The sequence below is a fragment of the Canis lupus genome, chromosome 8 (assembly GCF_048164855.1).
Source record: "Canis lupus baileyi chromosome 8, mCanLup2.hap1, whole genome shotgun sequence".
NCBI lineage: Eukaryota > Metazoa > Chordata > Mammalia > Carnivora > Canidae > Canis > Canis lupus.
Window position 1 is genome coordinate 54,984,644 of NC_132845.1, and position 12,621 is coordinate 54,997,264.

The window sequence follows — 12,621 nt, forward strand, 5'->3', positions numbered from 1 at the left end:
AGGGTAGCCAGTGAAAGGTTCTCGGTGAGCTAGTTAACTAAGTCCATGGCTCTGAAGCATACGGCCTGGGTTCAAATTTCTATCTCACCACTTGTATTTGTGAGACCTGGGCCTACCCTCTTCCAAAGCAAAAGGGAGAATAGTGATTTAATGTGATGGTTATGTGAGAATGAATGCACAATATTTCACATGTATAATAAGCACTCAAATTTCAGCTCTGAGTATGGGATTTGGAAGCAGGGAGGAAGAAGGGGAGATGACTGCACAAAGGGAGGACAGTTAGGAGACAAAGCTGATAAGGCAAGAAATAATAAGGGTCCAAGCTAAGGCAGTGAGGACAGAAACATGAAGGCAGGCCTGAGAAATTTAGGAACTCAGGCAGTAGACTCAATAGGATTTGTGACCTAATGAATGGGGACAGTGAGAGAGGAGGCATTAATGTTCCCAAGGTGTCATATCTGGATGATGGGCTACTGATGGTACCCTTCATCGAGGCAAAATGAAAAAGGAAGATGTCTGGGAAGATGATGGTAAGTCCACTTTTGAATCCATTTAAAGTTCTGTGGAATCTCCAAGTAGAAATACCTGGTACACAACTGAAGAACCCAGTTCTGGGGCTCAGTGGAAGAGTGTGTGCTAAGGACAAAGATTTGGGAATCAATAGATGGGTGGTAATTGAAATCATAAGTATAGCTGAGATTGCTCAAACATGGTCATGAGAGATCAAGCCAGAGGACAGAACCCAGAGGACACTATTATTTGGGGGCTCTAAAAGGAGACTAAGAAAAGGCCACCAAAGACATGGCAAGAAAAGCAGGAGAACTGTCTGTAATCTAAAGCTAGTCATACATGCAAATATGTCCCCTCTCCCTAGTCTCAAGAGTCCAGAGAAGAGAGTTATGAAGGAGTGATCAACAGCATTAAGAATGATAAAATAGGACAAAGAACTAAAAACTGTCCACTGTATTTTCCAATTAAGATGGTTATAGGGGAGTGCATGGCTGGCTCAGTCAGTGGAATGTGCAACTCCTGATCACAGGGTTGTGGGTCTGAGTCCCATGTTGAGTACTGAGATTACTTAAAAATGAAATATTAAGGGGTGCCTCAGTGGCTCCGTTGGTTAACCTCCAGGTCTTGGTTTTGGCTCAGGCCATGATCTCATGGGTAGAGGGATTGAGTCCTACATCAGACTCCAAACTCAACGCAGAGTGTGCCTGAAGATTATCTCCCTCTACCCCTCTCTGCACTCACTCTCACACACAGTTTCTCTCTAAAATAAATAAATAAATCTTTAAATATGTTTTTTTTAAAAAAGGGACAGATTTACAATTTGATTATGAAGAAGAACCATCATAATCTGATAATCAATTAGATGTGAATAACAAAAAGATGATTTACGAAGATTGATATTCAAGGAGAAAAAAATCAAAGGGACACAAATGAGAGAGAATATACTGAAGTGTCAACTGGCAAAATTTACTAACTGGATAAAGTGGGCAAAGGAGAGGAAGGACACTAATAACAAAGTTTCAGTGACTAGAAGGATAACACTTGAATGCTATCTCAGACAAAGGTAGGCAAAAGGTGAAATAAGTGTGGGGAGTCTTCACCATACTACAAAACTTCTCCCAGAGTCAGACACCACCTAAATCACCAAATCCAGAGTTTTCTTTCTTGGTCCTCACCTTCCTCAATCTCCCTGTAGCATTTTATACTTGACACCTTATTTCATCTTGAAATAGTTTGGCTTCTGGCCTTATGCACTCATTTAAGGGAATCAAAGCCAGAGCCATTGGTGTGGACAGTGGGAAAATGTGAGCTAGAGAAGAAAGAGAAGATTTTCCAGTAAAGAAAAAAGACCAATAAAAGACATCAGCACTAGCAAAACCATTGATGGTATGGCCAATTCAGGATGGAAGAGAAGCACGTGACTGGTAATACTATATTAAGGGATACAGAGAAGAAATGAGAGAGGAGGACACCAAGGTTTTTAGTATCTGATTTAGATGGATAATAAAATCAGGAACAGAGGAAGAGACTGGGGGACAGCAGAGCTTTGAACATGCTGAATTTGAGGTACCTAGAGGATCTCCAGTGAGGTGAAGTCTGATGCTCAGGAAAGAGATCTGAGCTGGAAAGTTAAATCAGAGCAGCACTCTCTTACCATATGAACAGAGAGGAAAAAACGCAGGCAGCATCTAATGAGAAAAGGAGGCAGGTAGATTCTTGAAGAATGCTGGCACAGAAGGGACAAGTCACAATAAAGAAGTTAAATAAGATAAAAGCAGCCAGGCGAGCCAGAGAGAAGGAACAGCGATGTAAACTACTGCAGAAAAGCCAAGACAGGGGCAGCCCCAGTGGCGCAGCGGTTTAGTGCAGCCTGCAGCCCAGGGCATGATCCTGGAGACCCTGGATCGAGTCCCACGTCAGGCCCCTGGATCGAGTCCCACGTCAGGCTCTCTGCATGGAGCCTGCTTCTACCTCTGCCTGTGTCTCTGCCTCTCTTTCTCTCTCTGTGTCTCTATGAATAAATAAATAAAAAAATCTTTAAAAAGAAAAGAAAAGCCAAGACAGGCACTGAGACAGACCTTTGGAATGGCCAATTAAGAAGCTGATGGTGCAATTTTAGTGAAGCAGAATACTGACCAGAGAAGGTGAGAAGAAAAGGTAAGGAAATTGAATGATTCCAAGAAGACCACTCTTTATATGCAAGAGGCTCAGTTATAAAAGGAAGGAAGGAGGAAAGATGCTGTGCCTGGTAGGGGACTCCCAGGAAGACAAACTTACATACTGAGGGGAAGAACAGGAGATGCCTACAGAAAGAGGATTCTTCAGTGAGAGGCAAAGGAGGGATTCAGAAAAGAAGTAGTGAAGTGCCTTAAACAGGAGGTGGGAGACAGCAGAGAAGGAGGTAAGGAGGAACACCTGGGTAGCTCAGTGGTTGAGCATCTCCTTTGGCTCAGGTCGTGATCCTGGGGTCCTGAGATCAAGTCCCACCTCAGGCTCCCCATAGGGAGCCTGCTTCTCCCTCTGCCTGTGTTTCTGCTTCTCTCTCTTTAAAAAAAAGAGAGAGAGACTCTCTCTCTCTCTCTCTCTGTGACTATCATAAAAAAAAAAAAAAGAGAGAGAGAGAGAGAGAGAGGAGGAGGAGGAGGTAAGGATAGTTATGGATTCAGAGGTTAGAGACAGGAAGGCAGGGAACCTTTGTTTTTGTCAGTTGTTTTGGGTTGTTCCTTTTGGGGAAGCACAGGACAGCTGCCAAGAGGAAGTCTGTGTGGCAAGGCTAACAACAAATCTCATGGCACATGGCTGGGGCACGCAAACTGCCTGAACATGGCATGGGTCTGGTTTAAAACCCTCTCTTGTGTTTACTTCCAGTGGCAGTGGGGAAGTTCTCAGCATACACAGGTTCTTAAGAGGTTAGCCAAAATCAAGCTCTTCACTATGTATCACGGCAGGTAATTCATGCACAGTGTTCATCAAATTTCAGAGTGGAGACTACACAATTCTTTATCAGGACTGCATTAAATCTGATTTATGATTCCTGCCACTATCACTTCAACTCATCTACCACTTATCCCCCGATTGCTGTGTACAAAGTGCTGTGCAGAGGCTGCTCAACCAGATTTTTGTTGGGCACGACTTAACAGGCAACAGGACTTCTACAACCTCTGTAACTAGGGCAAAAAATGCTCTAGGTCAACCCCACCCTAAATCACTATATCACAAAGTAAAGGACACTTTACAGGAAACCTCCCTGAACACACACAAACACAAAGGCTCTTTTTTTCAACCCCTTTACCTACTTCACAATGATGACCTCTTCCCACTGCAGAGACCCAGGGGACTATTTATTTTACTTCTTACCAAGACAAAACAAAACACACAATAATCTAATAACCATTGTTTAGTATATGTTACAGAAGAAAGAAAATAGTTGTAGTCAAGAAGGAAAAATAGCGGAAATCAAGAAACGTAGGCCCAATCTCTGGCTCTGCCACAAACCACTGGTTATCTCGGGGTGGTAAGTCAGGGAACTAGTGATTTCTGGTTTATAAAGGGAAGCAGTTGAGTTGGCCATCGATGACACCCCTGTATCCCAAATCTCCCCTAGACTCTTCCCCTAGAGTTCTAACAAGTGATCTGATTTTTCCTTTGGGCCTCATCTGATGTTGCTTTGGTTTGCCTTTTATAATTTTTTGCATAATTAAACCTTAGTTTATTTTTGTTTATGTCCTAAAATCAATCTTTCTGCAGTTTTAAAAAAAAGTTAACACTAGAATATGTCATCTATAAATAGGAGCATCGCTACAATCTGAGAAATTATTTACATTTGTCACTTCTATGAAAAATAGAATATGTGCCTTCTTAAAATTAACCTTGCATATTTATGTCTATTTTATAGAATGTGAGTATAGTGCTTGTTTGGAAAAAGATGAACTAACCTATTAGTTTAAAAAAGGAGTTGGAAGCATGACCCAGAGAAGAAAAAGAATGAAGTCTATCCAATTGGCATGGTAAAATTAGACATGAGGTTCTTTTGTTCTAGGGTGCTACTCTAATATAGAAGCAACAGAATACTAAGCTCCAGAGTAAAGACAGAATCGTTCAAGATACACTTTACAACCCTAAGAAGAAGACAACAAAGCAATGGCTATTGATGATCTCCACCTAAGGTGAATGGACATGATGGTATTGATTTGATCAGGAGGTGGGTTATTCCTCTTTCGGGGAAAAGGTAGCTTGCCAGAACTCACCAAACCAAATTATCACCCATTCTCCTTGATTCTATGCCAGAAGAAATGTAGAATTTATTTCCAGTGATGCTGGGTAAAAAGCAGATCTTGAGAGGACAACAGTATTTACATTTAAAGAAAAAATTGAAATGTGAACAGCTGAGTTCATAGATAGCATCTAAAAGTGTAATTTGGCTTCTGGACTGTATTGGAAAGAATGGAGTAATAACACTTGTCTTGAGAAGTTTCATCTTTTGAATTTGACTTTATGGACAACTACTGAGTTGATGAAGAATACTTAACTAAAACATAAGGGATGAGATTGGGGATGAATACTGTAAGACCAGATATGATCCACGAAAAACAATAATAGAGAATGAGTCCATTCAACAGTGTTCCATACCAGGGTATACAATGCAGCCATGTCAAAAAGGGTCCTCTGACTCCTTCATTCATTCTTTCCTCCTTGTCTTCACCTCTGTGAGGGAAGTCTTTTCACATAACACAAGTTAGGCTGAGAGGCCCTTGGTATTAGCCAGCTGTGGCAACAATGGGACCTTGAAAAAGACTGTAAGGCCTCCAGACCTTCACACATACTCGCCCTATGACAGGAATGCCCTCCACTCCCATCCCTCAAATACATTCCTTCACTCTCTCCTTCCTTGGTAGGATGGAGCTGGGAGCTCTGTAGAAGAGGAGAGAGATAGAAGAGAAAGAAGACAACAGGAAAGGAGCTTCAATCCAAGATGGAATGACAACTCAATGATAATAGTAGAGAGTGCCACATGGAACCTGTTTATGTATTTGAGTTTGGCCAGAGGGGAAAGGGAGTTAATTCCAGTACAGAAGGGCCTAACATGAGTAACTTGAGTCTAGGTGTCCCTTGTACCCAAGTTCTCATGATCCAAACTAAACACATTTGGGTAGCAAGGGATATTTGCATTGTTAGAAGAGTAGATTTGGCTATTAAACACACTTGCATGTACCACAAAGACTTGGCAACAGGGATTCATTGCTGCAATATAAACTAGGAAAAGTTTATACATCTTGTCTAAAAGAGAAAGCTATGAGTGTTGAGAAATAGTTACTGCTATTTCAAAAATTACAACTAAGCTGGAAATAGAGCTGGGATGAAAGGAAGAAATACAAAAAAAGAAATACAAAAAAAAAAAATACAAAAAAAGGAAGAAATACAAAAAAAAAAAAAATACCGCATACCCCAAGCGGTTCAGCCACATGAACAATGAGCAAAGATTTCACAACAGATCATAAAGCTATACAGGTAGAAAATAAAGCAGCAAGAGAAGACCCCCCCGCCCCCCGCCATACACAAACAGTGGTTGGAAGTCTCCACTAGAAATGCAATAGAAACAGAAAAATTGGATTCCGAATACCTGGGTTCAAATCCTCTTTCCTCCACTTTTTTACCTCATATGTGTTTTGAGAATACTTTTCTAAAAGAATTGCTGTGAAATTTTAATGAGATTTATTTTACAAACTATATAAAATGATTTTCACAACAAACAGTTTTATAAAAGCATTTTATAAACTCTAAAATTCTACACAGCTTCTATTATTCAAGTTTCAAAAATCAAGAAAAAAAGAAATGAATTATCCTATATAATCCTGGAAAATATCAAAGAAAAAGAAAAAATATCTAAAGCACTGGCTTTAACACTTGGCTGTACATTAGAATCATCTAGGGAAATTAAAAAAAAAAAAAAAAACTGGGAGCAACTCAGAGATGCTGATTTAATTATTTACAGTGTGACCTGATCATTGTTAACCTTTTTCAAGTGTGGTTTAAAAAAAAAAGAAAGAAAATTCTATTTCTCATGTGAAGCCAAGACAGAAAGAGCACGGCCGCAGTGGAAAAGTTCTAAAGTTTCACTTCCAAAAGTACTAAAACTTATGGGAGGCTCTTCTGTCATAACTGTATTATACCATTTATTACACTGTATTTTATTCATATGACCAAAACACATAACCTCATATCTGCCTCCACCATTAGACAATGATCTGGAATGTCTTATTTAATATTATTTTCCCAACACCTAGCAAATTCAATACTTGAAACAAACAATAACAATTAATTATTGAGTGCTTATACTGTATCAGGCATTATACCAATTGTTTATAGGTATTATTTCCTATAAAATTAACCCTCAGAAATTCCCTATGTTGTTAAAATACTGTTATCATTATTTATAGACAAAGAAACTTGGGATCAGAAAAGTGAAAAACTTGCCCAAAGTTACCACTATTCTTCAAACTCCTCTGATTAAAACAGCCTTAAAACATTTTTGTTCATAATCCTTCAATAAATGATTTTTTTTTCCTTACATGACTCAGAATCATACAGGGCTTGATCATTCTGAATGTCATTTCTTAATATGGACATAAAACATATGTTAGAGACTGAACTACAGCTGTACCAAGCCTGTGGCTTCTGGGAGCTTATTTGCTTTTAATAAATCCTTGTTAATCACTGTTTGTTTTGTCGTAATTTGCATTTTTCCTATGACTGAAATATGGCCCAGAAACAAAAAATGGAGTTTATCTGAGATGTTATTATTTGAGGAGTAAGAAGGAATTTGGACTATGTCAGAAGATCAAGTTGCAGTATGTGAAGGAGAACTATGTCTGCCTGAGTGTCCCACGATGCTGGAGAAAGCCAACAACAGAGACAACAATCTGGCTCTGAAGAACTACATCTGTCTCCCATAGCAAATGTAAAGGAAGGTGTTCTTTACCTTACTTACAATGCTCAAGCTGCTCTGCTGGTGGCACTGAATTCTGATCCTGTCCATCCTTCCCAGCATACCCTATGTGGTCAAGCCTAGGTGACTCCAAGGTTAAAGTCAACTCAGTCAACTCAGGTCATCAAAAGTGTTTATGTATCTAATCAACTAACTTAAGTAAGTCAAGAATATCTTCTTTTCGGTCTTTCTGTCTTTATCCAATACAGTCTAAGATTCTTCCTAACTACAATAAAATAAAAGCATTTTTAAAAGCTTTTTTTTTAAAGGAGGAAGGAGGAATTTTTGACTAACAACACAGTCCAAAAAGCAAATGTCCAGTCCTGGTTTAGCTAAAAGGCTATCTTATGGGAATGTAATCATCTTTAACAGTTAAAAATCAAAACAAGAAATCTTGGAGCCCTCTCTACTTGCTAAGTGGGATGCTGCTTGATTCATGAATTATTTATCTAATATAGATCTTTAAATTTTTATAAAAGTCAAAACAGAAAAGCCAAAAGTCATTGAAATATCTAAGAAATTATTGTACATTCCTACCATGGAACTTTGCAAATGCTTACATTTTAGGAAACATGTAAAATTAATACATAATACATTAAGCTTTGGAAAGAAGATGCAAAACTACATGTGAACATAATTTCAAATTTCTAAAATACATTTTTAAAGATTTTTTTGTCTTTTAGCCTTCTAAAATATACACCAAAACATTAACAGTCATTGCCTGAGTGGAAAGTTTTAGCTGATTTATCCCTTTCTTTCTTTATACATTTCCATATTTCCCACATTTTCTAAAGTGAATTTGTTGGTAACAATGAATAGGTGCCACTTAAGGAGATCTTATGACAGCACACCCTGGTATACTGGCTAGGGAACCCAAATCTTCTGCACGAAAGATGGCTGGCAAAACAAAGAAATGTACCTTATTTGTAGTTGAGGCTTTGGCCCCAAATACCAGTGAGTTGGACTGCACTACGCCGAGAAGGTCTTTTTTCTCTGCTAGACAGACCTAAGGAACTCAAACCAAAGTTTTATGCCTATAGTAATGCTAAGCCCAAATATATACAAAAATTTGGATCTTATCACTGGAGAAAAAAAAGGGACAGTGGCTAGCATCAAAGAAAAACGGGAGAAAGAGAGAAAAAAACAATTTATGTCTACAGACACCCACCAAGGGACTTTAAAAAAAAAAAAAGATTTCATTTATTTATTTTAAAGAGAGAGAGAGAGAACAGGAGCAGGGCAAAGGGCAGAGGGAGAAGCAGACTCCCTGCTGAGCAGGGAGCCTGTCCTGGTCTTGAACCCAGGACCCTGAGATCATGACCTGAGCTGAAGGCAGCAGCTGCTTAACCCACCGAGCCCAAGTGCCCCTCACCAGGGGCCTTTTTAAGCCACCCTGGCTTGCCAAGTCAGACATAAAGGCTTAGTCTTAGGAAGAGAAAAAAGAGAACCCAGAGTCAGCTTCCTGATCAAACAGAAGCAGAGAAAGAACACAGGATTGGTTTATAAACTCAGCATGTGGCACTACTCACTGGAACAGGGGCCAAAGTTCTTGGTTGAGTGGCACTGCTCTTTGGGATGGAAGTGAAGTGACCTATATACACCCTTGGAGGTGGAATAGGGTGAGAAAGACAATCAGTGGGGGATGCATAAGGTCAAGTCTTTCAACTATCCCAAACCCAAATCTGTAATCTGTGTGTGATTATACACAAAGAGACAAAGTATGCATCTTCTTGATTCTGAATATATTGATGGTAAACAGATCTAAAACGTTTTTGACAAACAGCCAATTTTATAAAGGGATCCAAAATATTCTGGAAATAATCTTGCTTTGAAGCATTACTGTTACTGCATCTTGATAACTGAAACATCAACTAGTAGTAACCAAGAGGCATCATTCATAAGCAGATCCAGGAAGTTTCACTACAAATTATGAGTTCATATTGGCATAAACCTGGAGTGCCATAAGCCCAATAAATCTTAGCTGGCTAAAGATCTTTCAAGTCACGGCCTGCCATATTACTTCTCCACACCCAACACTGTGTGCCTGACAGTCAAGTTGGGCTGACTCCTGAGCCACACACAGGTATAGCCTCCAAATCAATCCTGGCCTCTTCCAGTTCTTTCAACCCTCACATGAAAATCAGATTGCATAAAAACCCACACAAGGTGCTCGTCCTGGTTCCAGGCTTTTCCTAGCAAAGTACAACTTAGAACCTTTCTGCCTCAGCCTGGTCTGGCCTGACCAATTCTAGTTGGTTCAGGCCTTGGTCATCTCCTGTAGAAGGTGAAAGCTAAATGGAAGAATGTGTGAATACAAAGAACAAAGAGAATCTGTGAAATTAATACATGGTAACTCCCTAAGTTGTCAAACTGTTACTATCATATAGGTATGCTTCCACTTTAAAGAATAGATGAAGCTATCCTACCACACTAGTAATCAAAGACATGCAAATTAAAATAAAATGCTATTTTCCATTTATGGACATAAAGACTTCTATTCTGCAGCAGCAGGGTACAAAAGACATTCTTACATACTGCTAATGTATCCAATCCTATAAAATAAGGTTAAGGACCTTCAAAACAGATAGCTACTGACCCAGGAATTTCAATTCTATATATCCTAAAGAAATAATCAAAAGTAACTATAGTTTTCTTACTGATTTTAAGAACTCATATATGTTATGAATAACAATAATTTTATGCTTATAAAAAGAAAAAGCTAAAGATATATATAAAAAATACTCATCACAACCCATCCTAAATAGGTTATCACGTATCTTCATACAACGATCTGAAGAGTTTTTGTGACAAAAATTAATAATACAATATGAAATGAAAATCACATAATGCAAAACTGTATATACAGTTTGATACCAGTTATATTAAAACACACCCAGAACGGAGAAAAAAACAAGAAAGTAATAACCCAATAATTTCTATACATTTTCAATTTTCCTCTATTTTTACATATTTTCTAAGTCTTCCACAATAACTTAGATAATATTCTTATCAAAATAGATTTTATCTCATAATGAACTTTAGCAAAAGAAATCAAACACAAAAGAATATATACTTAATGTAAATCAAAACCCCAACAAGGAGCGCATAACTGGCTCAGTCAGTGGTGCATGCAACTCTTAATCTCAAGGGTTGTGATTTCAAGGCCCATGTCAGGTGTAATTTCCATAAAAGAATGATGTCACTTAAAGAAAAAAAAAAATGAGATACCACTTCACACCCGCTAGGATGGCTTTAAATTAAAGACAGAAAATAAACAAGTGTTGGTGAGGATGTGGAAAAACTGGAACTCTCAAGCACTGCTAAAGGGAATATAAAATGGTGCAGCCACTGTGCAAAAACAGTTGGGCAATTGCTCAAAAAGTTAAACACAGAGTCACACTATGACCCAGCAATTCCACTCCTAAGCACACACCCAAAAGAAACGAAAACATATGTCCACACAAAAATGTGTGCATGAATGTTCACAGCAACATTATTCATAAGAGCCAAAAAGTAGAAACAAACCAAATATTCATTAATGGGTGAATGGATAAACAAACTGTGGTATATTTATGTAATGGAGTATTTTTCAATCATAAAAAGGAATCAAGTATAATGATGAACCTTGAAAACACACGCTAAGTGAAAAGAAGCCAGGTGCAAAAAACCACGTTGCAGAACTCCATTTATATGAGAGGCAAATCTATAGAACAGAAAGTAGATTAGTAGACACCCAGGGCTGGGAGGTTGGGGGGAAATGAGGAGTGACTGAAATTAGGAATGGGGTTTCTTTGGGGGATAATAAAAATGTTTTAAAGTTGATTATGGTTATAGATGCACAATTCTGTGAATATACTAAAAACCACTGAGTTGTATGCTTTAAATGGGTGATTATATGATATGTAAGTTTATCTCAATAAAGCTGGGTTGTTGTTTTTTTAATTTTAAGTAGGATCCATGCTCAACATGGGGCTCAAACTCTTGATACCGAGATCAAGAGTCACATGCTCTACTAAATGAGTCAGCCAAGCGCCCCAATAAAGGTGTTTTTAAAAAGAATACATACTTTATTATTTCACTCATAATAAAACTCAAGAACAGGCAAAGCCTGTTAGAGGTGTTAAAGGCCAGAAGAATGGTTCCTTTGGGGAGGAGGGAGAGGGTGGAGCTTGGTAGGGAGCTATCAAAGTAGTTTCTAGAGTGCTGGTAAAGTTCCAATTCTTGTGGATTATTATCCCTTTAAGATAATTCATCAAGCTGTACACTACTGATGTATGCATTTTTCTATATATATGCCGTATTTCATTAAAAAGTTAAAAAAAAATTAGTGGTGCCTAGGGAGCTCAGTTGGTTGAGGGTCTGCCTTTGGCTCAGGTCATGATCTCAGGGTCCTGAGATTGAGCCCTGCATCAGCGGGGAGTCTCCTTGTGCCCCTGCCCCTGCTCGTATTCTCATACACTCTCTCTCTCTCCTTCTCTCAAATAAATAAAGTCTTAAAAAAAAAAAAAGTTTAAAAAATTAGTTGACTTCAAAAAAGGAAAAACACTAAAGTTTCTTATTTTAGCCAGACTCTCAGGCCCTACCTCAGTTTATTTAGTCTTATTTAGAGCTGACTGTACGTACCGGGTTACTTAACTAGAAGCAGATTAAAAATTGCAAAAGATGGGAATGAAGAAGCAGGAAGTATAGATTCCCAGGATAAAGTAAAACACAATAAAGCAAAAGAAATTAAGGACCATGAAGGAAGATGGTAGGAAGTGAGAGAGAGAGAATTACAAAAAAGCAGAATTAAGAATTCAAACAATACAGCAATCCAAAACCATTCCTAACATCCCACAGGACTTACAGCTCCACTAGCCCCAAAGAAACCTCCATTGTACGGAGGAACACAAGAGATGATGCTCCTAATACTCTAAAAATCACCAAGGACAGAGTAAAGGATGTCCAGAATTCTCTCTCTAGGTAAGTACGTAATTACTTACTAGGTAATTCTCTAAGTAAGTATGTAAAATACTCTATCAAGTCATCTATCAAATAATAAGGTTAAAATTTAAAGACCTGATGTTCAAACAAGTAATTATGTAGAAAATAACTTACACAAAAGACTTATTCCCCCAAAGGGCCAG

The 12,621-nt window shown here is 38.4% G+C and overlaps 1 protein-coding gene across 2 annotated transcripts in view; it reads right to left on the minus strand.

The window, feature by feature from the left end:
* Positions 1–12,621, minus strand: part of USP31 (ubiquitin specific peptidase 31) — a 71,126-nt gene that overhangs the window by 42,871 nt on the left and 15,634 nt on the right. Inside the window, exon 1 of one of the 2 annotated variants that reach the window (XM_072836166.1) lies at positions 12,593–12,611. The exons of the other annotated variant lie outside the window; for it this stretch is intronic. The gene's annotated coding sequence lies outside the window, so the exon portion shown is untranslated. Of the gene's footprint in view, positions 1–12,592; positions 12,612–12,621 lie in introns of those variants that run through there. 2 annotated transcript variants of the gene reach the window in all.